Source organism: Leuresthes tenuis, unplaced genomic scaffold (assembly GCF_036924035.1).
Source record: "Leuresthes tenuis unplaced genomic scaffold, fLeuTen1.0.hap1 SCAF_21, whole genome shotgun sequence".
NCBI classification, from domain to species: Eukaryota; Metazoa; Chordata; class Actinopteri; order Atheriniformes; family Atherinopsidae; genus Leuresthes; species Leuresthes tenuis.
In genome coordinates this window covers 13,802,219-13,829,501 of record NW_027325375.1, presented here as the reverse complement: position 1 = coordinate 13,829,501, position 27,283 = coordinate 13,802,219, and the positions used below count along the sequence as shown (strand labels likewise).

The 27,283-nt window shown below is 42.6% G+C and overlaps 3 non-coding genes across 3 annotated transcripts; all 3 read right to left on the bottom strand.

Annotated features, from left to right (window-relative positions):
- Nucleotides 1–15,644: 15,644 nt before the first annotated feature.
- On the bottom strand, nt 15,645–15,758 carry LOC140280588 (U5 spliceosomal RNA). The gene has a single exon (XR_011909530.1). It is a non-coding gene; the product is annotated as a U5 spliceosomal RNA (small nuclear RNA).
- A 2,267-nt stretch (nt 15,759–18,025) lies between these two features.
- LOC140280536 (U2 spliceosomal RNA) lies at nt 18,026–18,209 on the bottom strand. The gene has a single exon (XR_011909494.1). It is a non-coding gene; the product is annotated as a U2 spliceosomal RNA (small nuclear RNA).
- Nucleotides 18,210–18,517: 308 nt separating this feature from the next.
- On the bottom strand, nt 18,518–18,630 carry LOC140280752 (U5 spliceosomal RNA). Its single transcript, XR_011909681.1, has one exon. It is a non-coding gene; the product is annotated as a U5 spliceosomal RNA (small nuclear RNA).
- Between the last annotated feature and the right edge of the window lie 8,653 nt (nt 18,631–27,283).

The following is a 27,283-nucleotide window of genomic DNA, read 5'->3' as shown; positions in this document are numbered from 1 at the left end:
AGCACACCTGTTGAGGGGGGGCCTGGGGGGGCCTGGGTGATGGTGGGTCTCAGGCCCGGGCTGCTGCGACTGGTGTGACCGGGTGGTTTGTTTGTTTGTTTTTTGTTGTTGTTTGTTTGTTTTTTGTAGAGGTCCTCCGGAGTGGGGTTGGGTTGAGTGGGGTGGGGCGGGATGGGTACCTTCTGGGGGTACAGTAGCTCCCAGAATATGGTCGCTGCAGGCCCCGAGCCTGGTGGACATCAGGCCCTCCTGTCCTGTGTTGGCTCCCTGGTAGCGGGGATGCCTATTGCAGCCAGTCCCTGGCTGCCCCCAGTGTATATCCCCATACCCCTCTCCCTTCTGGCTCCTGTACACAGCACACACTCACACATGAAGGGTTTTGGGGGCGTGTGTGTTCGGTGGGGTGTAGTGGACTCTGCAGTAGTTGCCCTCTGCAGTTCCCACCCCTGTTTTAATTACACCTTAGACATTACTACTTATTAAACACACTCACACACACACATTAGTTCTTGGGGGGTGGTTACACTGAGTGGCATCTGGTGGGCGGGGCTCTTTGGGTATGTAGGCTGCCCAGAGGGCCACGCTCCCAGTTCTACAAGTTTGGCTGCCCCTCAATTTTAATTGCTCACTATTAGAAAATATTGAAGAGCCAGAAGGGTGAGGGGAGGGGTCTTCTTCGCACACCCCTGCTTCCTGGTTGCTGCTCGGGGCGGGAGGGGCCAGGAGGATTAATTAATTGTTCTGCTGGTTTGGGGTCTGTGGTGGCTGGGGGGCTGCTGGCCCCCTGGTGTGCCCGCTGCACTACACCCCAGCGGAGTCGAGGGAGGGAGGACGTGTGGATGTATGGGACATGAAAGTGTGTGTGGTAATGATTGGGCCTGGATCTTGGACTTGCTGTCGCCTGGCCTGCCTGTGCTTCTCCCGATGGGGGGGGCGGCGTGGCCTCTCTCCGCTGCTCGCGACTTCACCCACCTGTGGGCACGTCTTGACTCCCAGGGCACTTGGCCAGGGGTGCTGGGGCAGGCACTGACCCACTGTGTGGCTGTCTGGGGCGCTTGGCCCTCCTGGGTATTGGGTGGGGCCTCTGCCGGGGGGTTTGGGGGCGCTCGGGCTCCTGGGGCCCGGATCCAGTGCACGGCCCATGTCTGGGCGGCTGGGGCCTGGCGACGTCGGTGGGCTGTTGCCCCTGGCTCCCGGAAGGCCTCTGCCCTATGCTTATGGGGGCTCTTTCCGGGGGCTTCCTCTGCAGTCTTCTGGGTGGATGCGTGGTTGCCCCTGCGGTGGGCTTCCTGGGTTCTGTGCTCTGTGGGGGCTGCTGGTGGCCTGGGTCTTGTGGCCCTCTCTGCCTGCTTCTGATTGCTTGGGGGGGCTGTGGATTGTGGCCCTGTACGCTTATACACTCATAACTAAGCACGGTTATCATGTAGGTCCTGTGCCATGGGTGTTGCATGTTCTCACACACACACAACCACATTCATTAGTCCAGTAGCATGGTCGCTAAGCAGTTGATGTATTATCATGTCGTCTCAGGTCATCTATATCCACAGCTGTGTTGTATGCGATGTATGTTCTGTTTTTCTCTTCTTTCCTCTTCTTCTTCTTCTTCTTTCCTTGTCCCCCGGTCCGGTTCAGTTCTATTACATGTCATATATTGTAAACAGAAATAAATATATTTATTATATATATAAAAATCATATTTACCATGTCTTGAAAGATTTAAACAAAAAAACCAACGTTGTACTTTGCAGTAAAAGAAATAGCAAATCTAAAGTTTCAGGAATCCAAGAATAAGCTTACTTTCATGAGTTCTTCACGATTTCGGATTTTGCTATAAAATGAATTCCTTCACTCAAACTAAATTAAAACTGCTAAACCGCTAATCTGTTACATGTAAGGCAGATGTCAAAATTTCCGACCATAATGTATAAAATGCGGTGAAAAAAAGGTGTGATAGAACACTAAAAGGTGGAGCGGAAGTGTTCGGCTGCAAGAAGGTGTGAATGTCCGACTATATTTGGTGAAAAGCAGGTGAAGCAAGGTCTGAATGCCAAACCTTACATCATCAAATGCGAGATCAGAGGTGTTTGGCTGCAAGAAGGCCATAGTTTGCCAAAAGCGGGTAAGGTGCGAATGTCCGACTAAATATCAAAAAAATTTGGGGCAGAGGTCTTCAAATGCAAGTGGGTGTGAATATCCAACCATACAAGTATGGTGGAGAGGAAGCTGTGAATAGCCGACCATAGTTTGGAAAAAGCGGGTAAGAAAAGGTTTGAATACCCGAACATACACCATCAAAAGAGGGAGCGGAGGTTTTCGGATACAAGAAGGTTTGAATGTCCCACCATAGTTTGTAAAAACCGGGTAAGAAAAGGTTCGAATGCCCGACTATACACCATCAAAAGCGGGAGCAGAGGTGTTCCGCTGTAAGACGGTGTGAATGTCCGACCATAGTTGGTAAAAAGCGGGTAAGAAAAGGTTAAAATACCCGACTGTACACAATCAATAGCGGGAGCGGAGTTGTTCGGCTACTAAAAGGTGTGAAAGTCCGACCCTGGTTTGTAAAAAGCGGGTAAGAAAAGGTTCGAATGCCCGAACATACACCATCAAAAGAGGGAGTGGAGGTGTTCCGCTGTAAGACGGTGTGAATGTCCGATCATAGTTGGTAAAAAGCGGGTAAGAAAAGCTTAAAATACCCGACTGTACACAATCAAAAGAGGGAGCGGAGTTGTTCAGCTAAGAGAAGGTGTGAAAGTCCGACAATGGTTTGTAAAAAGCGGGTAAGAAAAGGTTCGTATGCCCGAATATACACTATCAAAACCGGAAGTGTAGGTGTTCGGCTGCAAGAAGGTGTGAACGTCCGACCAAAGTTTGTAAAAAAGAAGTTAAGAAAAGGTTCGAATATCTAACCAAACATAATCAAAAGCGGGAGCAGAGCTGTTCGACTGCAAGTAGGTGTGAATATCAGAGAATAATTTGCAAAAAGCTGATGAGAAAGGGTGAGAAATCCCGACCATACACCATCAAATGCGGTAGCCTAGTTGTTCGGCTGTGAGTAGGTGTGAATCTCCAACCATAATTGCTGAAAAATGTGTTAGAAAAGGTAAAAATGCCGGTCCATACATCATCAAAATCGGGAGAGGTGGTGTTCAGCTGCAAGAAGGTCTAAATGTCCATCAATAATTGCTAGAAAACATGAAAGAAAATTTTCGAAAACCAAACCACACATGATCATAAGTCGGAGAGGAGGTGTTCAGCTGCAAGAAGGTGTGAATGTCCACCCATAATACCTGAAAAATGGGTAAAAAAAAAGGTGCGAATGCCCAACCATACATCATCAAAAGCAGGAGTGCATGTGTTCGGCTACAAGAAGGTGTGAACGTCCAACCAAAGTTTGTAAAAAGCAGTTAAGAAAAGGTTCGAATATCCAACCGAACATAATCAAAAGCGGGAGCAGAGCTGTTCGACTGCAAGTAGGTGTGAATGTCAGATCATAATTGCTGAAAAATGTGATAGAAAATACTAGAATGCCGGACAATACATCATCAAAAGCGGGAGAGGTGGTTTTTCGGCTGCAAGTAGGTGTGAATGTCCAGCCATAATTACTCACAAACGGGGGAAGAAAAGGTAGTATTGCCAGACCATATATGATCAAAACAGGGAATGGAGGTGGTTCAGCTGCAAGGTGTGAATGTCTGACTAAAGTTTGTAAAAACCGTGTAAGACAAGGGGCGAATGCCCGACAATGTATGATCAAAAGAGGGAGCGGAGGTTTTCGGCTGCAAGGTCTGAATGTCCAACCATAATTTGTAAAAATCGGGGAAGAAAAGGCTCGAAAGCCCGACTATACACCATCAAAAGCGGGAGCAGAGGTGTTCAGGTGCAAGAAGGTCTGAATGTCCGACCAATAATTACTGAAAAATGGGTAAGAAAAGGTGCGAATGCCAAATCATACATCATCAAAAGCAGGAGCGGATGTGTTCGGCTACAAGAAGGTTTGAATGTCCAACCATAGTAAGTAATAGGTGGGTAAGAAAAGGCTCGAATGCCCGACTATACACCATCAAAAGCGGAAGCGGAGGTGTTCGGCTGCAAGACGGTGTGAACGTCCGACCAAAGTTTGTAAAAAGCATTAAGAAAAGATTCGAATATCCAACCAAACATAATCAAAAGCGGGAGCAGAGCTGTTCGACTTCAAGTAGGTGTGAATATCAGATCATAATTTGCAAAAAGCTGATGAGAAAGGGTGAGAATGCCCGACTATACACTATCAAATGTGGGAGCGGAGGTGTTCGTCTGTGAGTAGGTGTGAATGTCCGACCATAATTGCTGAAAAATGTGTTAGAAAAGGTAAGAAGGCCGGACCATATATCATCAAAAGCAGGAGAGGTTGTGTTCAGCTGCAAGAAGGTGTGAATGTCCAGCCATAATTACTCACAAACGGGTAAGAAAAGGTACTATTGCCAGACCATATATGATCAAAACAGGGAGCGGAGGTGGTTCAGCTGCAAGAAGGTTTGAATGTCCGACTAAAGTTTGTAAAAAGCGGGTAAGACAAGGTGTGAATGCCCGACAATGTATGATCAAAAGAGGAGCGGAGGTTTTCGGCTGCAAGAAGGTCTGAATGTCCACCCATAATTACTGAAAAATGGGTAAGAAAAGGTGCGAAAGGTGCACATGATCATAAGTGGATGAGAAGGTGTTCGACTGCAAGTAGGTGTGAATGTAATCAATGTCTAGATTGATTTCAACAAAAAACAACGTTGTACTTTGCAGTAAAAGAAAGTGCAAATCAAAAGTTTTAGGAATCCGAGAATAAGCTTATTTTCATGAGTTCTGCACGATTTCGGATTTTATGTATAAAATGAATTCATTCACTCAAACCAAGTTAAAACTGCTTTTTCCTTCATATTTATCAATGTCTAGATCGACTTCAACAAAGAACAACATTGTATTTTGCAGTAGAAGAAAGAGCAAAACTGAAGGATCAGGAATCCGAGAATAAGCTTCTTTTCATACGTTCTGCATGATTTGGGATTTTATGTATAAAATGAATTCCTTCACTCAAACTAAGTTAACACTGCTTTGTCCTTCATATGTACCCATTTCTACATATATTTCAAGCATAAACTTCCTCATACTACCCTGAATGAGAAAGAACCACACTTGTGATTAAGCCATACGCCCCTTTTGAGGAGTTCTGCATGATTTGGGATTTTATCTATAAAATCAATTCCTTCACTCAAACTATGTTAAAACGGCTTTTACCTTCATATTTATCAATGTCTCGATAGATTTAAACAAAAAAAACAACGTTGTACTTTGCAGTAAAAGAAAGGGCCAATCAAAAGTTTTAGGAATCCGAGAATAAGCTTATTTTCATGAGTTCTGCACGATTTCGGATTTTATGTATAAAATGAATTCATTCACTCAAACCAAGTTAAAACTGCTTTTTCCTTCATTTTTATCAATATCTAGATCTACTTCAACAAAGAACAACATTGTATTTTGCATTAGAAGAAAGAGCAACACTGAAGGATCAGGAATCCGAGAATAAGCTTATTTTCTTATGGGCAAGTGGGAACTGCTTTGTCCTTCATATTTATCAATGTGTAGATGGATTTCAACTTCTTCTACTGCAAAGTCCAATGTTTTTCTTTGTTGAAGTCGATCTAGACATTGATGAATATGGAAGGACAAAGCAGTTTTAACTTGGTTTGAGCAAAGCAATTCATTTTATAGCAAAATCCGAAATCGTGCAGAACTCATGAAAGCAGGCTTATACTCGGATTCCTGAAACTTTAGATTTGCTCTTTCTTTTACTGCAAAGTACAACGTTGTTTTTTTGTTTAAATATTTCTAGACATGGTAAATATGAAGGACAAATCAGTTTTAACATAGTTTGAGTGAAGTAATGCATTTTATAAGCAAAATCCCAAATCATGCAGAACTCACGAAATACTTTTTCTCGCTTTTCACTGCTTTTTACAAACTTTGGTCGGACGTTCACACCTTCTTGCATCCGAACACCTCCGCTTCCGCTTTTGATGATGTATATTCGGGCATTTGAACCTTTTTTTACCCGCTTTTTACAAACCATTGTCAGACTTTCACACCTTCTTGCAGCCGAACACCACCTCTCCCGCTTTTGATGATGTATGGTCCAGTATTCTTACCTTTTCTAACACATTTTTCAGCAATTATGGTCGGACATTCACACCTACTCACAGCTGGACACCTCCGCTCCAGCTTTTGATCATACAATGTCGGGACATCGCTCCTTGTCTTACCAGCTTTTTACAAACTTTAGTCAAACATTCACACCTTCTTGCAGCTGAACACCTCCGCTCCCGCTTTTGATGATGTATAGTCGGGCTTTCGAGCCTTTTCTTACCCGGTTTTTACAAATTATGGTTGGACATTCAGACCTTGCAGCCGAACACCTCCGCTCTCTCTTTTGATCATACATTGTTGGGCATTCGCACCTTGTCTTACCCGCTTTTTACAAACTATAGTCAGACATAAACACCTTGCAGCAAACCTCCGCTCCCTGTTTTGATCATGTATGGTCTGGCAATACTACCTTTTCTTCCCCCGTTTGTGAGTAATTGTGGCTGGACATTCACACCTACTTGCAGTCGAACAGCTCTGCTCCCGCTTTTGATTATGTTTGGTTGGATATTCGAACCTTTTCTTAACTGCTTTTTACAAACCATGGTCGGACTTTCACACCTTCTTGTAGCCGAACAACTCCGCTCCCGCTATTGATTGTGTACAGTCGGGTATTTTAACCTTTTCTTACCCGCTTTTTACCAACTATGGTCGGACATTCACACCGTCTTACAGCGGAACACCTCCGCTCCCGCTTTTTATGGTGTATAGTCGGGCATTCGAACCTTTTCTTACCCGCTTTTTACAAACTATGGTAGGACATTCAAACCTTCGTGTATCCGAAAACCTCCGCTCTCTCTTTTGATCATACATTGTCGGACATTCGCACCTTTTCTTACCCGCTTTTTACAAACTATAGTCAGACATTAACACCTTGCAGCAAACCTCCGCTCCCTGTTTTGATCATGTATGGTCTGGCAATACTACCTTTTCTTCCCCCGTTTGTGAGTAATTATGGCTGGACATTCACACCTACTTGCAGTCGAACAGCTCTGCTCCCGCTTTTGATTATGTTTGGTTGGATATTCGAACCTTTTCTTAACTGCTTTTTACAAACCATGGTCGGACTTTCACACCTTCTTGTAGCCGAACAACTCCGCTCCCGCTATTGATTGTGTACAGTCGGGTATTTTAACCTTTTCTTACCCGCTTTTTACCAACTATGGTCAGACATTCACACCGTCTTACAGCGGAACACCTCCGCTCCCGCTTTTTATGGTGTATAGTCGGGCATTCGAACCTTTTCTTACCCGCTTTTTACAAACTATGGTAGGACATTCAAACCTTCGTGTATCTGAAAACCTCCGCTCTCTCTTTTGATCATACATTGTCGGACATTCGCACCTTTTCTTACCCGCTTTTTACAAACCATGGTCGGACTGTCACACCTTCTTGTAGCCGAACACATCCGCTCCCGCTATTGATTGTGTACAGTCGGGTATTTTAACCTTTTCTTACCCGCTTTTTACCAAGTATGGTCGGACATTCACACCTTCGTACAGCGGAACACCTCCGCTCCCTCTTTTGATGGTGTATGTTCGGGCATTCAAACCTTTTCTTACCCGCTTTTTCCAAACTATGGTCGGCTATTCACAGCTTCCTCTCCACCATACTTGTATGGTGGGATATTCACACCCACTTGCATCCGAAAACCTCCGCCCCAAATTTTGTTGATATTTAGTCGGACATTCGCAACCTTCCCCGCTTTTGGCAAACTATGGCCTTCTTGCAGCCTAACAACTCTGATCTTGGTTTTGATGATGTAAGGTTGGGCATTCAGACCTTGCATCACCTGCTTTTCACCAAATATAGTCGGACATTCACACCTTCTTGCAGCCGAACACTTCCGCTCCACCTTTTAGTGTTCTATCACACCTTTTTTTTCACCGCATTTTATACATTATGGTTGGAAATTTTCAACCACTTTCATCCGAAGACCTCTCCTCCCGCTTTTGTTAATATATTTGAACTTTAGTTTGACATTCAAACCTTCTTGCAGCTGAACCACCTCCGCTCCCTGTTTTGATCATATATGGTCTGGCAATACTACCTTTTCTTACCCGTTTGTGAGTAATTATGGCTGGACATTCACACCTACTTGCAGCCGAACACAACCTCTCTCGCTTTTGATGATGTATGGACCGGCATTTTTACCTTTTCTAACACATTTTTCAGCAATTATGGTCGGAGATTCACACCTACTCACAGCCGAACAACTCCGCTCCCGCATTTGATGATGTATAGTCGGGCATTCTCACCCTTTCTCATCAGCTTTTTGCAAATTATGATCTGACATTCACACCTACTTGCAGTCGAACAGCTCTGCTCCCGCTTTTGATTATGTTTGGTTGGATATTCGAACCTTTTCTTAACTTCTTTTTACATATTTTGGTTGGACGTTCACACCTTCTTGTAGCCGAACACTTCCACTCCTGCTTTTGATGATGTATGGTTGGGCATTCACACCTTTTTTTTGCCCATTTTTCAGGAATTATGGGTGGACATTCACACCGTGCAGCTGAACACCTCCTCTCCCACTTATGATCATGTGCGGTTTGATTTTCGAAAAGTTTCTTTCATGTTTTCTAGCAATTATTGATGGACATGTAGACCTTCTTGCAGCTGAACACCTCCGCTCCCGCTTTTGATCATACATTGTCAGGCATTCGCACCTTGTCTTACCCACTTTTTACAAACTTTAGTCGAACAGTCACACCTTTTTGCAGCCGAACACCACCTCTACCGCTTTTGATGATGTATGGTCCAGCATTCTTACCTTTTCTAACACATTCTTCAGCAATTATGGTCGGACATTCACACCTACTCAGAGCCGAACACCTCCGCTCCCGCATTTGATGGTCTATAGTCGGGCATTCTACAGCGGAAAAGACTCATTCTTATGTTTGGTTAGATATTCAAACCTTTTCTTAACTGCTTTTTACAAACTTTGGTCGGACGTTCACAATATCTTGCAGCCGAACACCTCCGCTTCCGCTTTTGATGGTGTATATTCGGGCATACGAACCTTTTCTTACCCGCTTTTTACAAACCAAGGTCGGACTTTCACACCTTCTCTTAGCTGAACAACTCCGCTCCCTCTTTTGATTGTGTACAGTCGGGTAATTTAACCTTTTCTTACCCGCTTTTTACCATCTATGGTCGGACATTCACACCGTCTTACAGCGGAACACCTCCGCTCCCTCTTTTGATGATGTATGGTTAGGCATTCGCACTTTTTCTTACCCATTTTTCAGTAATTATGGGTAGACATTCACACCTTCTTTTAGCTGAACACCTCCTCTCCTGCTTATGATCATGTGCAGTTTGATATTCGAAAATTTTCTTTCATGTTTTCTAGCAATTATTGATGGACATTCAGACCGTCTTGAAGCTGAACACCGTCTTGAAGCTGAACACCTCCGCTCCCACTTTTGATGGTGTATAGTCGGGCTTTCGAGCCTTTTCTTCCCCGGTTTTTACAAATTATGGTTGGACATTCAGACCTTCTTGCATCCGAAAACCTCCACTCCCTCTTTTGATCATACATTGTCGGGCATTAGCACCTTTTCTTACCCGCTTTTTACAAACCATGGTCGGACTTTCACACCTTCTTGTAGCCGAACAACTCCGCTCCCGCTATTGATTGTGTACAGTCGGGTATTTTAACCTTTTCTTACCCGCTTTTTACCAACTATTGTTGGACATTCACACCGTCTTACAGCGGAACACCTCCGCTCCCTCTTTTGATGGTGTATGTTCGGGCACTCGAACCTTTTCTTACCCGCTTTTTACAAACTATGGTCAGACATTCAAACCTTCTTGTAGCCGAACACATCCACTCCTGCTTTTGATGATGGGTATTCAAACCTACTTGTTGCCCGCTTTTCATTAATTATGGGTGGACATACACACCTTGTCGCAGCCAAACACCTCCGCTCCCTGTTTTGATCATGTATGATTGGACATTCGCACCTTTTCTCACCCGCTTTTTACTATGGTCGGCCATTCACAGCTTCCTCTCCACCATACTTGTATGGTGGGATATTCACACCCACTTGCATCCGAAGACCTCCGCCCCCACTTTTGTTGATATTTAGTCAGTCATTCGCAGCTTACCCGCTTTTGGCAAACTATGGCCTTCTTGCAGCCAAACACCTCTGATCTCGTTTTTGATGATGTAAGGTTGGGCATTCAGACCTTGCTTCACCTGCTTTTCACCAAATATAGTCGAACAGTCACACCTTCTTGCAGCCGAACACTTCTGCTCCACCTTTTAGTGTTCTATGGGGTATTCACACCTTTTTTTTCACCGCATTTTATTGATTATGGTTGGAAATTCTCACCCACTCTTATCCGAAGACCTCTCCTCCTGCTTTTTTTAATATATAGTCGGGCATTCAAACCTTTTCTTACCCGCTTTTTACAAATTATGGTCGAACATTCACACCTACTTGCAGCCGAACACCTCCACTCCCGCTTTTGATGGTGTATAGTCGGGCTTTCGAGCCTTTTCTTCCCCGGTTTTTACAAATTATGGTTGTACATTCAGACCTTGCAGCCGAAAACCTCCGCTCCCTCATTTGATCATACATTGTCAGGCATTCGCACCTTGTCTTACCCGCTTTTTATAAACTTTAGTCAGACATTCACACCTTGCAGCTGAACCACCTCCGCTCCCTGTTTTGATAATGTATGGTCTGGCAATACTACCTTTTCTTACCGGTTTGTGAGTAATTATGGCTGGACATTCACACCTACTTGCAGTCGAACACCACTTTTCCCGCTTTTGATGATGTATGGTCCGGCATTCTAGTCTTTTCTAACACATTTTTCAGCAATTATGGTTTGACATTCACACCTACTCACAGCCGAACACTTCCGCTCCCGCTTTTGATTATGTTTGGTTGGATATTCGAAACTTTTCTTCACTGCTTTTTACAAACTTTGGTCGGACATTCACACCTTCTTGCAGACGAACACCTCCGCTTCCGCTTTTGATGGTATATATTCGGGCATTCGAACCTTTTCTTACCCGCTTTTTACAAACCATGGTCGGACTTTCACACCTTCTTGTAGCCGAACAACTCCGCTCCCGCTATTGATTGTGTACAGTCGGGTATTTTAACCTTTTCTTACCCACTTTATACCAACTATTGTTGGACATTCACACCGTCTTACAGCGGAACACCTCCGCTCCCTCTTTTGATGGTGTATGTTTGGGCATTCGAACCTTTTCTTACCCGCATTTTACGAACTATGGTCGGACATTCAAACCTTCATTTAGCCGAACACATCCACTCCTGCTTTTGATGATGTATGGTTGAGCATTCGCACCTTTTCTTACCCATTTTTTACAAACTATGGTCGGACATTCACACCTTCTTGCAGCTGAACACCTCCTCTCCTGCTTATGATGATGTGTGGTTTGATATTCGAAAATTTTCTTTCATGTTTTCTAGCAATTATTAATGGACATTCAGACCTTCTTGCAGCTGAACACCTCCGCTCCCGCTTTTGATGATGTATAGTCGGGCTTTCGAGCCTTTTCTTCCCCGGTTTTTACAAAATTATTGTTGGACATTCAGACCTTCTTGCAGCCGAAAACCTCCGCTCCCTCTTTTGATCATACATTGTCGGGCATTCGCACCTTCTCTTACCCGCTTTTTACAAACCAGGGTCGGACTTTCACACCTTTTAGTAGCCGAACAACTCCGCTCCCGCTATTGATTGTGTAGAGTCGGGTATTTTCACCTTTTCTTACCCGCTTTTTACCAACTATGGTCAGACATTCACACCTTCTTACAGTGGAACACCTCCGCTCCCTCTTTTGATGGTGTATGTTCGGGCATTCGAACCTTTTCTTACCCGTTTTTTACAAACTATGGTCGGACATTAAAACCTTCTTGTAGCCGAACACATCCACTCCTGCTTTTGATGATGTATGGTTGGGCATTCGTACCTTTTCTTACCCATTTTGCAGTAATTATGGGTGGACATTCACACCTTTTTGCATTTTAACACCTCCTCTCCCGCTTATGATCATGTGCGGTTTGATATTCGAAAATTCTCTTCCATGTTTTCTAGCAATTATTGATGGACATTCAGACCGTCTTGCAGCTGAACACCTCCGCTCCAGCTGTTGATGGTGTATAGTCGGGCTTTCGAGCCTTTTCTTCCCCGATTTTTACAAATTATGGATGGACATTCAGACCTTCTTTCAGCCTAAAACCTCCGCTCCCTTTTTTGATCATACATTGTCGGGCATTCGCACCTTTTCTTACCCGCTTTTTACAATTCATGGTCGGACTTTCACACCTTTTAGTAGCGGAACAACTCTGCTCCCGCTATTGATTGTGTACAATAGGGTATTTTAACCTTTTCTTACCTGCTTTTTGCCAATTATGGTTGGACATTCACACCTTCTTACAGCGGAACACCTCCGCTCCCTCCTTTGATGGTGTATGTTCGGGCATTCGAACCTTTTCTTACCCGCTTTTTACAAACTATGGTCAGACATTCAAACCTTCTTGTAGCCGAACACATCCACTCCTGCTTTTGATGATGGGTATTCAAACCTACTTGTTGCCCGCTTTTCATTAATTATGGGTGTACATACACACCTTGTCGCAGCCAAACACCTCCGCTCCCTGTTAGGATCATGTATGGTTGGGCATTCGTACCTTTTCTTACCCATTTTGCAGTAATTATGGGTGGACATTCACACCTTCTTGCATTTGAACACCTCATCTACCGCTTATGATCATGTGCGGTTTGATATTCGAAAATTCTCTTCCATGTTTTCTAGCAATTATTGATGGACATTCAGACCTTCTTGCAGCTGAACACCTCCGCTCCAGCTGTTGATGGTGTATAGTCGGGCTTTCGAGCCTTTTCTTCCCAGATTTTTACAAAATATGGATGGACATTCAGACCTTGTTTCAGCCGAAAACCTCCTCTCCCTCTTTTGATCATACATTGTCGGGCATTCACACCTTTTCTTACCCGCTTTTTACAAACCATGGTCGGACTTTCACACCTTTTAGTAGTGGAACAACTCTGCTCCCGCTATTGATTGTGTACAATCGGGTATTTTAACCTTTTCTTACCTGCTTTTTGCCAACTATGGTCGGACATTCACACCTTCTTACAGCGGAACACCTCCGCTCCCTCCTTTGATGGTGTATGTTCGGGCATTCGAACCTTTTCTTACCCGCTTTTTACAAAGTATGGTCAGACATTCACACCTTCTTGCAGCCGAACACTTCCGCTCTACCTTTTAGTGTTCTATGGGGTATTCACACCTTTTTTTTCACCGCATTTTATAGATTATGGTTGTAAATTCTCACCCACTCGTATCCGAAGACCTCTCCTCCTGCTTTGGTTAATATATAGTCGGGCATTCGAACCTTTTCTTACCCGCTTTTTACAAATTATGGTCGAACATTCACACCTACTTGCAGCCGAACACCTCCGCTCCCGCTTTTGATGGTGTATAGTCGGGCTTTCGAGCCTTTTCTTCCCCGGTTTTTACAAATTATGGTTGGACATTCAGACCTTGCAGCCGAAAACCTCCGCTCCCTCTTTTGATCATACATTGTCAGGCATTCGCACCTACTTGCAGCCGAATACTTCCGCTCCACCTTTTAGTGATGTATGGTTGGCATTTGCACCTTTTCTTACCCTTTCTTACCCTACTGATTGCTTAAGATGAAGTTGTTTTTTCTCAAACTACAACATTTTTTTGATTGTTGAAACTTGATTTGAAGTGGATAAATAAGGAGGACAAACAGTTTTAAGTCAGGCTGATAGAAGGAATTAATTTTATAGCAAAATCTGTATTTCGTCATATGTCGAGAGATGCTTATTGCTGAAGAAGTTCTTTCTCATTTACAAAGTACAACGTTGTTTATCGTTGAAACTTGATTAGACATGAATAAATATGAAGGACAAAGCAGTCTTAACTTGGTTAGAGTTAAGGAATTCGTTTTATAGGAGAATCCGAATTCGTGCATAACTCGTAAAATAGAGCTTATTTTCGGATTCCTGAAGAATGAGTCTGGTTCTTTCTCATAATACAAAGTTTGTTGTTTATTGTTGAAACTTCATCAGAAGTGAAGAAATAAATGAATGCCTATCAACAAATGTGGGATCTAAACTCTAGTGCTTCCTCTAAAATAATTTCCTTTCTCAATTTAGAAATGTGTGTGTGTAAGTCACAAGACCCGTGACACCAAAACGGCTTTCTTTTCTCTACACTCTGCACTATGAGCACACACACCAAATCAGAAAGGGTTTTTTCTCTCTTTCCTACATTATGGACTGTGGGGACACAAAACCGCTCTCTCTTTTTTTTTTTATCGTGTGCCAGGGCGTTGTCTGACGTATTAGATTGTGCTTAAGATACGAATGGGTTTATCAGTCACATCAGAATCCATACATACTGATCCTCCCGTAATAAAATGGTCGGATCTTATCAAACACACTTTGTTTCTTGTGACAATCAAGTCAGCGAAACAGCGTATACACGTCAAGACACTGAATCAAGTTTGCCACAAGAACTCATAAGTTTGGCAGTATTGCTCTGCCGTCAGCAATCATACACCCATTTTATTTTCGTGAGACATGTGCAGGCACCTGTTCATCTACTGTTCTATCACTATGAATTAGTTTATCTATTATCAATAAGGATACTTCTACAACTACTATCAAAGTATGTCCAGACTTCTTATGTTGTCAGTTGCTATATATGAATAAGTGGGTAGCTACTGACAAGCATTAAGCATGTCACACAGCCCAAACATATAACATTTCAGGACACACCACACAGTTAACAACCACAGTGAAGTGTCAAAGCCCAAACATGTAACATTCAACAGGACACTTACACAACACATTCAAATCAAACAGTCAGACAACATACAAGAACATATACCCCAGCCGGCATTGCTCCCTGCCTATTTTCCTACAGCTCACTATGTGTGCGCACACCTTTATTCACAAACTCTTCAACTTATACTCTTTTACCAAAGCTGCTACAGCTCGATTGGCCGAATACCCTTAGATCCTATTTCGGTGAATTTGACATCTGCCTTACATGTAACAGATTAGCGGTTTAGCAGTTTTAATTTAGTTTGAGTGAAGGAATTCATTTTATAGCAAAATCCGAAATCGTGAAGAACTCATGAAAGTAAGCTTATTCTCGGATTCCTGAAACTTTAGATTTGCTCTTTCTTTTACTGCAAAGTACAACGTTGGTTTTTTTTTTTGTTTAAATCTTTCTAGACATGGTAAATATGAAGGACAAAGCAGTTTTAACATAGTTTGAGTGAAGGAATTCCTTTTATAGATAAAATCCCAAGAGTCTGCTGAGAAAAGAGAGTGAATGCAAAGTAGACTTTAACACGGCTCTGGGAGCGAAGTCAGAGAAGTCACTCTGCACAGTAACAAGATTTCTTTTGCACAGACAGAAAGGGCTTCACCCGCAAAGGTAAAGCCTGCCAAAAATAGAAACAACTCATTAGTGCTGCTCTCCACAGAAGTCTTTAGTAAAAGGCGAAAGACTTGTACGTTATGAAGAGAAACCAGAGTACGATTATCCGTCACTGCGGGAGCAGGGCATCAGGCTAGTTGGCATAGCCACCTTCCCCATGGTGAGCTTTGCTTGGTTGAGACGCTTGCCCCCCCCCTGCTCCTCGGCTGACCAAGTAGGAACAATCGGGCCCTATTCGATGGCTGCCTTGTCTTTTACTCTGTGCAAAAGACAAGGCAGCAACAAAAACACCACGGGAAAACCGTATTGAGGCTTTGTTCTGACCGCTCATTCGGTGTCGCGTTTCTTTCAAGCAATTCTCCCGGTTAGCCCGCACTCGGCTCGCTCCCAGAGCCGTGTTAAAGTCCACTTCGCATTCACTCTCTTTTCTCAGCAGACTCTTGGGATTTTATCAATAAAATGAATTCCTTCACTCAAACTATGTTAAAACTGCTTTGTCCTTCATATTTACCATGTCTTGAAAGATTTAAACAAAAAAACCAACGTTGTACTTTGCAGTAAAAGAAATAGCAAATCTAAAGTTTCAGGAATCCGAGAATAAGCTTACTTTCATGAGTTCTTCACGATTTCGGATTTTGCTATAAAATGAATTCCTTCACTCAAACTAAATTAAAACTGCTAAACCGCTAATCTGTTACATGTAAGGCAGATGTCAAATTCACCGAATTAGGATTATTCGGTATTCGGCCAATCGAGCTGTAGCAGCTTTGGTAAAAGAGTATAAGTTGAAGAGTTTGTGAATAAAGGTGTGCGCACACATAGTGAGCTGTAGGAAAATAGGCAGGGAGCAATGCCGGCTGGGGTATATGTTCTTGTATGTTGTCTGACTGTTTGATTTGAATGTGTTGTGTAAGTGTCCTGTTGAATGTTACATGTTTGGGCTTTGACACGCTTCACTGTGGTTGTTAACTGTGTGGTGTGTCCTGAAATGTTATATGTTTGGGCTGTGTGACATGCTTAATGCTTGTCAGTAGCTACCCACTTATTCATATATAGCAACTGACAACATAAGAAGTCCGGACATACTTTGATAGAGTAGTTGTAGAAGTATCCTTATTGATAATAGATAAACTAATTCATAGTGATAGAACAGTAGATGAACAGGTGCCTGCACATGTCTCACGAAAATAAAATGGATGTATGATTGCTGACGGCAGAGCAATACTGCCAAACTTATGAGTTCTTGTGGCAAACTTGATTCAGTGTCTTGACGTGTATACGCTGTTTCGCTAACTTGATTGTCACAAGAAACAAAGTGTGTTTGATAAGATCCGACCATTTTATTACGGGAGGATGAGTATGTATGGATTCTGATGTGACTGATAAACCCATTCGTATCTTAAGCACAATCTAATACGTCAGACAACGCCCTGGCACACGATAAAAAAAAAAAGAGAGAGCGGTTTTGTGTCCCCACAGTCCATAATGTAGAAAAGAGAGAAAAAACCCTTTCTGATTTGGTGTGTGTGCTCATAGTGCAGAGTGTAGAGAAAAGAAAGCCGTTTTGGTGTCACGGGTGTTGTGACTTACACACACACATTTCTAAATTGAGAAAGGAAATTATTTTAGAGGAAGCACTAGAGTTTAGATCCCACATTTGTTGATAGGCATTCATTTATTTCTTCACTTCTGATAAAAATGATAAGACTGACCTAAAGAATTGGAGGCCCATCACACTTTTAAACTTTGACTGTAAACTTTTTAGCAAGGTTTTAACGACACAGATGTCCTCTGTTTTAGAGGAGGTAATTCACCCAGACCAGGCTTGTGCCATCTCAGAGAGACAACTCACCGACAGCCTCGTACTGATTCGAGACATCATTGATTACGCTAGAGACAGAAACACCCGGCTTGTCATCTTAAATTTAGACTTTGAAAAAGCTTTTGATCGGGTCTCGCATCAATATCTCTTTCAGGTGTTGCAGCCATCGAATAGGGCCCGATTGTTCCTACTTGGTGAGATTTGCTTGGTTGAGACGCTTGCTCCCCCCCCTTGCTCCTCGGCTGACCAAGTAGGAACAATCGGGCCCTATTCGATGGCTGCCTTGTCTTTTACTCTGTGCAAAAGACAAGGCAGCCACAAACACCACGGGAACACCATATTGAGGCTTTGTTCTGACCACTCATTCGGTGTCGCGTTTCTTTCAAGCAATTCTCCCGGTTAGCCCAAACTCGGCTCGCTCCCAGAGCTGTGTTAAAGTCTACTTTGCATTCACTCTCTTTTCTCAGCAGATTAAAAGAAAGTTTCATCTTGGGCTCCCTGAAACTTCCATCCTGCACCGCTGTTTGCTTTTTCACAAGAGCAGAGAAGAGCGCACCGTTCCCAGCGGCACTACAGTACTGGGTCGATGCTTGGAGTGAACGGAGCAAGCTTCTTTTTCAACTTCTATTCTTAAAAATCCATTTAATATGTAGTCCTCGTATAGAGGACATATTAAACTGATAAGAACAGATACTACGCTTGATCTTAGCCAAAAGGCCGAGAAGCGATAACTGTCCACTGTTTCAGGTCCGAGGGCCCTTGCTGGCACAATGCGCACTTGTAGCAGTGTTCTTTTTATGGCCATAGGTGGCCAGAGTGTCACGTTGCACCTCCGCCCACCCGCTGCACTGAGCACTCTTCAGCCCTTTTAAATGGTATAACTTTGCACTCCCGCATGCTCCAGCAAGCACCATTCAAGCAACAACTTTGCACTCCAGCTTCGAACATCGGCACAATCGCAACAAGTAAGGCGACTCTACTCAGAGAAGTCACTCTGCACAGTAACAAGATTTCTTTTGCACAGACAGAAAGGGCTTCACCCGCAAAGGTAAAGCCTGCCAAAAATAGAAACAACTCATTAGTGCTGCTCTCCACGAAGTCTTTAGTAAAAGGCGAAAGACTTGTATGTTATGAAGAGAAACCAGAGTACGATTATCCGTCACTGCGGGAGCAGGGCATCAGGCTAGTTGGTATAGCCACCTTCCCCATGGTGAGCGTTGCTTGGTTGAAACGCTTGCCCCTGTGCAATAGACAAGGCAGCAACAAAAACACCACGGGAACACCGTATTGAGGCTTTGTTCTTACCGCTCATTCGGTGTCGCGTTTCTTTCAAGCAATTCTCCCGGTTAGCCCACACTCGGCTCGCTCCCAGAGCCGTGTTAAAGTCTACTTCGCATTCACTCTCTTTTCTCAGCAGACTCTTGGGATTTTATCTATAAAAGGAATTCCTTCACTCAAACTATGTTAAAACTGCTTTGTCCTTCATATTTACCATGTCTAGAAAGATTTAAACAAAAAAAAACCCAACGTTGTACTTTGCCGTAAAAGAAAGAGCAAATCTAAAGTTTCAGGAATCCGAGAATAAGCTTACTTTCATGAGTTCTTCACGATTTCGGATTTTGCTATAAAATGAATTCCTTCACTCAAACTAAATTAAAACTGCTAAACCGCTAATCTGTTACATGTAAGGCAGATGTCAAATTCACCGAAATAGGATCTAAGGGTATTCGGCCAATCGAGCTGTAGCAGCTTTGGTAAAAGAGTATAAGTTGAAGAGTTTGTGAATAAAGGTGTGCGCACACATAGTGAGCTGTAGGAAAATAGGCAGGGAGCAATGCCGGCTGGGGTATATGTTCTTGTATGTTGTCTGACTGTTTGATTTGAATGTGTTGTGTAAGTGTCCTGTTGAATGTTACATGTTTGGGCTTTGACACTTCACTGTGGTTGTTAACTGTGTGGTGTGTCCTGAAATGTTATATGTTTGGGCTGTGTGACATGCTTAATGCTTGTCAGTAGCTACCCACTTATTCATATATAGCAACTGACAACATAAGAAGTCTGGACATACTTTGATAGTAGTTGTAGAAGTATCCTTATTGATAATAGATAAACTAATTCATAGTGATAGAACAGTAGATAAACAGGTGCCTGCACATGTCTCACGAAAATAAAATGGGTGTATGATTGCTGACGGCAGAGCAATACTGCCAAACTTATGAGTTCTTGTGGCAAACTTGATTCAGTGTCTTGACGTGTATACGCTGTTTCGCTGACTTGATTGTCACAAGAAATAAAGTGTGTTTGATAAGATCCGACCATTTTATTACGGGAGGATCAGTATGTATGGATTCTGATGTGACTGATAAACCCATTCGTATCTTAAGCATAATCTAATACGTGAGACAACGCCCTGGCACACAATCAAAAAAAAAAAGAGAGAGCGGTTTTGTGTCCCCACAGTCCATAATGTAGAAAAGAGAGAAAAAAGCCTTTCTGATTTGGTGTGTGTGCTCACAGTGCAGAGTGTAGAGAAAAGAGAGAAAAGAAAGCCGTTTTGGTGTCACGGGTGTTGTGACTTACACACACACATTTCTGAATTGAGAAAGAAAATTATTTTAGAGGAAGCACTAGAGTTTAGATCCCACATTTGTTGATAGGCATTCATTTATTTCTTCACTTCTGATGAAGTTTCAACAATAAACAACAAACTTTGTATTATGAGAAAGAACCAGACTCATTCTTCAGGAATCCGAAAATAAGCTCTATTTTACGAGTTATGCACGAATTCGGATTCTCCTATAAAACGAATTCCTTAACTCTAACCAAGTTAAGACTGCTTTGTCCTTCATATTTATTCATGTCTAATCAAGTTTCAACGATAAACAACGTTGTACTTTGTAGAATGAGAAAGAACTTCTTCAGCAATAAGCATCTCTCGACATATGACGAAATACAGATTTTGCTATAAAATTAATTCCTTCTATCAGCCTGACTTAAAACTGTTTGTCCTCCTTATTTATCCACTTCAAATCAAGTTTCAACAATTAAAAAAATGTTGTAGTTTGAGAAAAAACAACTTCATCTTAAGCAATCAGTAGGGTAAGAAAGGGTAAGAAAAGGTGCAAATGCCAACCATACATCACTAAAAGGTGGAGCGGAAGTATTCGGCTGCAAGTAGGTGCGAATGCCTGACAATGTATGATCAAAAGAGGGAGCGGAGGTTTTCGGCTGCAAGGTCTGAATGTCCAACCATAATTTGTAAAAACCGGGGAAGAAAAGGCTCGAAAGCCCGACTATACACCATCAAAAGCGGGAGCGGAGGTGTTCGGCTGCAAGTAGGTGTGAATGTTCGACCATAATTTGTAAAAAGCGGGTAAGAAAAGGTTCGAATGCCCGACTATATATTAACCAAAGCAGGAGGAGAGGTCTTCGGATACGAGTGGGTGAGAATTTACAACCATAATCTATAAAATGCGGTGAAAAAAAAGGTGTGAATACCCCATAGAACACTAAAAGGTAGAGCGGAAGTGTTCGGCTGCAAGAAGGTGTGAATGTCTGACCATAGTTTGTAAAAAGCGGGTAAGAAAAGGTTCGAGTGCCCGAACATACACCATCAAAGGAGGGAGCGGAGGTGTTCCGCTGTAAGAAGGTGTGAATGTCCGACCATAGTTGGCAAAAAGCAGGTAAGAAAAGGTTAAAATACCCGATTGTACACAATCAATAGCGGGAGCAGAGTTGTTCCACTACTAAAAGGTGTGAAAGTCCGACCATGGTTTGTAAAAAGCGGGTAAGAAAAGGTGTGAATGCCCGACAATGTATGATCAAAAGAGGGAGAGGAGGTTTTCGGCTGAAACAAGGTCTGAATGTCCATCCATATTTTGTAAAAATCTGGGAAGAAAAGGCTCGAAAGCCCGACTATACACCATCAACAGCTGGAGCGGAGGTGTTCAGCTGCAAGAAGGTCTGAATGTTCATCAATAATTGCTAGAAAACATGGAAGAGAATTTTCGAATATCAAACCGCACATGATCATAAGCGGGAGAGGAGGTGTTCAAATGCAAGAAGGTGTGAATGTCCACCCATAATTACTGCAAAATGGGTAAGAAAAGGTACGAATGCCCAACCATACATGATCCTAACAGGGAGCGGAGGTGTTTGGCTGCGACAAGGTGTGTATGTACACCCATAATTAATGAAAAGCGGGCAACAAGTAGGTTTGAATACCCATCATCAAAAGCAGGAGTGGATGTGTTCGGCTACAAGAAGGTTTGAATGTCTGACCATAGTTTGTAAAAAGCGGGTAAGAAAAGGTTCGAATGCCCGAACATACACCATCAAAGGAGGGAGCGGAGGTGTTCCGCTGTAAGAAGGTGTGAATGTCCAACCATAATTGGCAAAAAGCAGGTAAGAAAAGGTTAAAATACCCTATTGTACACAATCAATAGCGGGAGCAGAGTTGTTCCGCTACTAAAAGGAGGTTTTCGGCTGAAAGAAGGTCTGAATGTCCATCCATAATTTGTAAAAATCGGGGAAGAAAAGGCTCGAAAGCCCGACTATACACCATCAACAGCTGGAGCGGAGGTGTTCAGCTGCAAGACGGTCTGAATGTCCATCAATAATTGCTAGAAAACATGGAAGAGAATTTTCGAATATCAAACCGCACATAATCATAAGCGGGAGAGGAGGTGTTAAAATGCAAAAAGGTGTGAATGTCCACCCATAATTACTGCAAAATGGGTAAGAAAAGGTACGAATGCCCAACCATACATCATCAAAAGCAGGAGTGGATGTGTTCGGCTACAAGAAGGTTTTAATGTCCGACCATAGTTTGTAAAAAACGGGTAAGAAAAGGTTCGAATGCCCGAACATACACCATCAAAAGAGGGAGCGGAGGTGTTCCACTGTAAGAAGGTGTGAATGTCTGACCATAGTTGGTAAAAAGCGGGTAAGAAAAGGTTAAAATACCCGACTGCACACAATCAATAGCGGGAGCGGAGTTGTTCGGCTACTAAAAGGTGTGAAAGTCCGACCCTGGTTTGTAAAAAGCGGGTAAGAAAAGGTGCGAATGCCCGACAATGTATGATCAAAAGAGGGAGTGGAGGTTTTCGGCTGCAAGAAGGTCTGAATGTCCAACCATAATTTGTAAAAACCGGGGAAGAAAAGGCTCGAAAGCCCGACTATACACCATCAAAAGTGGGAGCGGAGGTGTTCAGCTTCAAGACGGTGTTCAGCTTCAAGACGGTCTGAATGTCCATCAATAATTGCTAGAAAACATGAAAGAAAATTTTCAAATATCAAACTGCACATGATCATAAGCAGGAGAGGAGGTGTTCAGCTGCAAGAAGGTGTGAATGTCTACCCATAATTACTGAAAAATGGGTAAGAAAAAGTGCGAATGCCTAACCATACATCATCAAAAGAGGGAGCGGAGGTGTTCCGCTGTAAGACGGTGTGAATGTCCGACCATAGATGGTAAAAAGCGGGTAAGAAAAGGTTAAATTACCCGACTGTACACAATCAAAAGAGGGAGCGGAGTTGTTCAGCTAAGAGAAGGTGTGAAAGTCCGACCTTGGTTTGTAAAAAACGGGTAAGAAAAGGTTCGTATGCCCGAATATACACCATCAAAAGCGGAAGCGGAGGTGTTCGGCTGCAAGATATTGTGAACGTCCGACCAAAGTTTGTAAAAAGCAGTTAAGAAAAGGTTTGAATATCCAACCATACATAATCAAAAGCGGGAGCAGAGCTGTTCGACTGCAAGTAGGTGTGAATGTCCAACCATAATTGCTGAAAAATGTGTTAGAAAAGGTAAGAATACTGGACCATACATCATCAAAAGCGGGAGAGGTGGTGTTCGGCTGCAAGAAGGTGTGAAAGTCCGACAATGGTTTGTAAAAAGCGGGTAAAAAAAGGTTCAAATGCCCGAATATACATCATCAAAAGCGGAAGCGGAGGTGTTCGGATGCAAGAAGGTGTGAACGTCCGACCAAAGTTTGTAAAAAGCAGTGAAAAGCGAGAAAAAGCATTTCGTGAGTTCTGCATGATTTGGGATTTTGCTTATAAAATGCATTACTTCACTCAAACTATGTTAAAACTGATTTGTCCTTCATATTTACCATGTCTAGAAATATTTAAACAAAAAAACAACGTTGTACTTTGCAGTAAAAGAAAGAGCAAATCTAAAGTTTCAGGAATCCGAGTATAAGCCTGCTTTCATGAGTTCTGCACGATTTCGGATTTTGCTATAAAATGAATTGCTTTGCTCAAACCAAGTTAAAACTGCTTTGTCCTTCCATATTCATCAATGTCTAGATCGACTTCAACAAAGAAAAACATTGGACTTTGCAGTAGAAGAAGTTGAAATCCATCTACACATTGATAAATATGAAGGACAAAGCAGTTCCCACTTGCCCATAAGAAAATAAGCTTATTCTCGGATTCCTGATCCTTCAGTGTTGCTCTTTCTTCTACTGCAAAATACAATGTTGTTCTTTGTTGAAGTCGATCTAGACATTGATAAATATGAAGGAAAAAGCAGTTTTAACTTGGTTTGAGTGAATGAATTCATTTTATACATAAAATCCGAAATCGTGCAGAACTCATGAAAATAAGCTTATTCTCGGATTCCTAAAACTTTTGATTGGCTCTTTCTTTTACTGCAAAGTACAACGTTGTTTTTTTTGTTTAAATCTATCGAGACATTGATAAATATGAAGGTAAAAGCCGTTTTAACATAGTTTGAGTGAAGGAATTGATTTTATAGATAAAATCCCAAATCATGCAGAACTCCTCAAAAGGGGCGTATGGCTTAATCACAAGTGTGGTTCTTTCTCATTCAGGGTAGTATGAGGAAGTTTATGCTTGAAATATATGTAGAAATGGGTACATATGAAGGACAAAGCAGTGTTAACTTAGTTTGAGTGAAGGAATTCATTTTATACATAAAATCCCAAATCATGCAGAACGTATGAAAAGAAGCTTATTCTCGGATTCCTGATCCTTCAGTTTTGCTCTTTCTTCTACTGCAAAATACAATGTTGTTCTTTGTTGAAGTCGATCTAGACATTGATAAATATGAAGGAAAAAGCAGTTTTAACTTGGTTTGAGTGAATGAATTCATTTTATACATAAAATCCGAAATCGTGCAGAACTCATGAAAATAAGCTTATTCTCGGATTCCGAAAACTTTTGATTTGCACTTTCTTTTACTGCAAAGTACAACGTTGTTTTTTGTTGAAATCTATCTAGACATTGATTACATTCACACCTACTTGCAGTCGAACACCTTCTCATCCACTTATGATCATGTGCGGTTGGGCTTTCGCACCTTTTCTTACCCATTTTTCAGTAATTATGGGTGGACATTCAGACCTTCTTGCAGCCGAAAACCTCCGCTCCTCTTTTGATCATACATTGTCGGGCATTCACACCTTGTCTTACCCGCTTTTTACAAACTTTAGTCGGACATTCAAACCTTCTTGCAGCTGAACCACCTCCGCTCCCTGTTTTGATCATATATGGTCTGGCAATAGTACCTTTTCTTACCCGTTTGTGAGTAATTATGGCTGGACATTCACACCTTCTTGCAGCTGAACACAACCTCTCCTGCTTTTGATGATATATGGTCCGGCCTTCTTACCTTTTCTAACACATTTTTCAGCAATTATGGTCGGACATTCACACCTACTCACAGACGAACACCTCCGCTCCCACATTTGATAGTGTATAGTCGGGCATTCTCACCCTTTCTCATCAGCTTTTTGCAAATTATGATCTGATATTCACACCTACTTGAAGTCGAACAGCTCTGCTCCCGCTTTTGATTAAGTTTGGTTGGATATTCGAACCTTTTCTTAATGCTTTTTACAAACTTTGGTCGGACGTTCACACCGTCTTGCAGCCGAACACCTCCGCTTCCGCTTTTGATGGTGTATAGTCGGGCATTCGAGCCTTTTCTTACCCACCTATTACTTACTATGGTTGGACATTCAAACCTTCTTGTAGCCGAACACATCCGCTCCTGCTTTTGATGATGTATGATTTGGCATTCGCACCTTTTCTTACCCATTTTTCAATAATTATTGGTCGGACATTCAGAACTTCTTGCACCTGAACACCTCTGCTCCCGCTTTTGATGGTGTATAGTCGGGCTTTCGAGCCTTTTCTTCCCCGATTTTTACAAATTATGGTTGGACATTCAGACCTTGCAGCCGAAAACCTCCGCTCCCTCTTTTGATCATACATTGTCGGACATTCGCCCCTTGTCTTACACGGTTTTTACAAACTTTAGTCAGACATTGACACCTTGCAGCTGAACCACCTCCATTCCCTGTTTTGATCGTGTGTGGTCTGGAAATACTACCTTTTCTTCCCCCGTTTGTGAGTAATTATGGCTGGACATTCACACCTACTTGCAGCCGAAAAACCACCTCTCCCGCTTTTGATGATGTATTGTCCGGCATTCTAGTCTTTTCTATCACATTTTTCAGCAATTATGATCTGACATTCACACCTACTTGCAGTCGAACAGCTCTGCTCCCGCTTTTGATTATGTTCGGTTGGATATTCAAACCTTTTCTTAACTGCTTTTTAAAAACTTTGGTCGTACGTTCACACCTTCTTGCAGCCGAACACCCCCGCTTCCGCTTTTGATGGTATATATTCGGGTATTCGAACCTTCTCTTACCCGCTTTTTACAAACTATGGTTGGACTTTCATACCTTCTTGTAGCCGAACACATCCGCTCCTGCTTTTGATGATGTATGATTTGGCATTCGCACCTTTTCTTACCCATTTTTCAATAATTATTGGTCGGACATTCAGAACTTCTTGCACCTGAACACCTCTGCTCCCGCTTTTGATGGTGTATAGTCGGGCTTTCGAGCCTTTTCTTCCCCGATTTTTACAAATTATGGTTGGACATTCAGACCTTGCAGCCGAAAACCTCCGCTCCCTCTTTTGATCATACATTGTCGGACATTCGCCCCTTGTCTTACACGGTTTTTACAAACTTTAGTCAGACATTGACACCTTGCAGCTGAACCACCTCCATTCCCTGTTTTGATCGTGTGTGGTCTGGAAATACTACCTTTTCTTCCCCCGTTTGTGAGTAATTATGGCTGGACATTCACACCTACTTGCAGCCGAAAAACCACCTCTCCCGCTTTTGATGATGTATTGTCCGGCATTCTAGTCTTTTCTATCACATTTTTCAGCAATTATGATCTGACATTCACACCTACTTGCAGTCGAACAGCTCTGCTCCCGCTTTTGATTATGTTCGGTTGGATATTCAAACCTTTTCTTAACTGCTTTTTAAAAACTTTGGTCGTACGTTCACACCTTCTTGCAGCCGAACACCCCCGCTTCCGCTTTTGATGGTATATATTCGGGTATTCGAACCTTCTCTTACCCGCTTTTTACAAACTATGGTTGGACTTTCATACCTTCTTGTAGCTGAACAACTCCACTCCTGCTTTTGATGATTTATGGTTGGACATTCGCATCTTTTCCTACCCATTTTTCAGTAATTATAGGTGGATATTCACATCTTCTTGCAGCTGAACACCTCCTCTCCCGCTAATGATCATGTAAGGTTTGATATTCGAAAATTTTCTTTCATGTTTTAAAGCAATTATTAATGGACATTCACACCTACTTGCAGCCGAACACCACCTCTCCCGCTTTTGATGATGTATGGACCGGCATTCTTACATTTTCTAACACATTTTTCAGCAATTATGGTTGGAGAATCACACCTACTCAGAGCCGAACAACTCCGCTACCGCATTTGATGGTGTATAGTC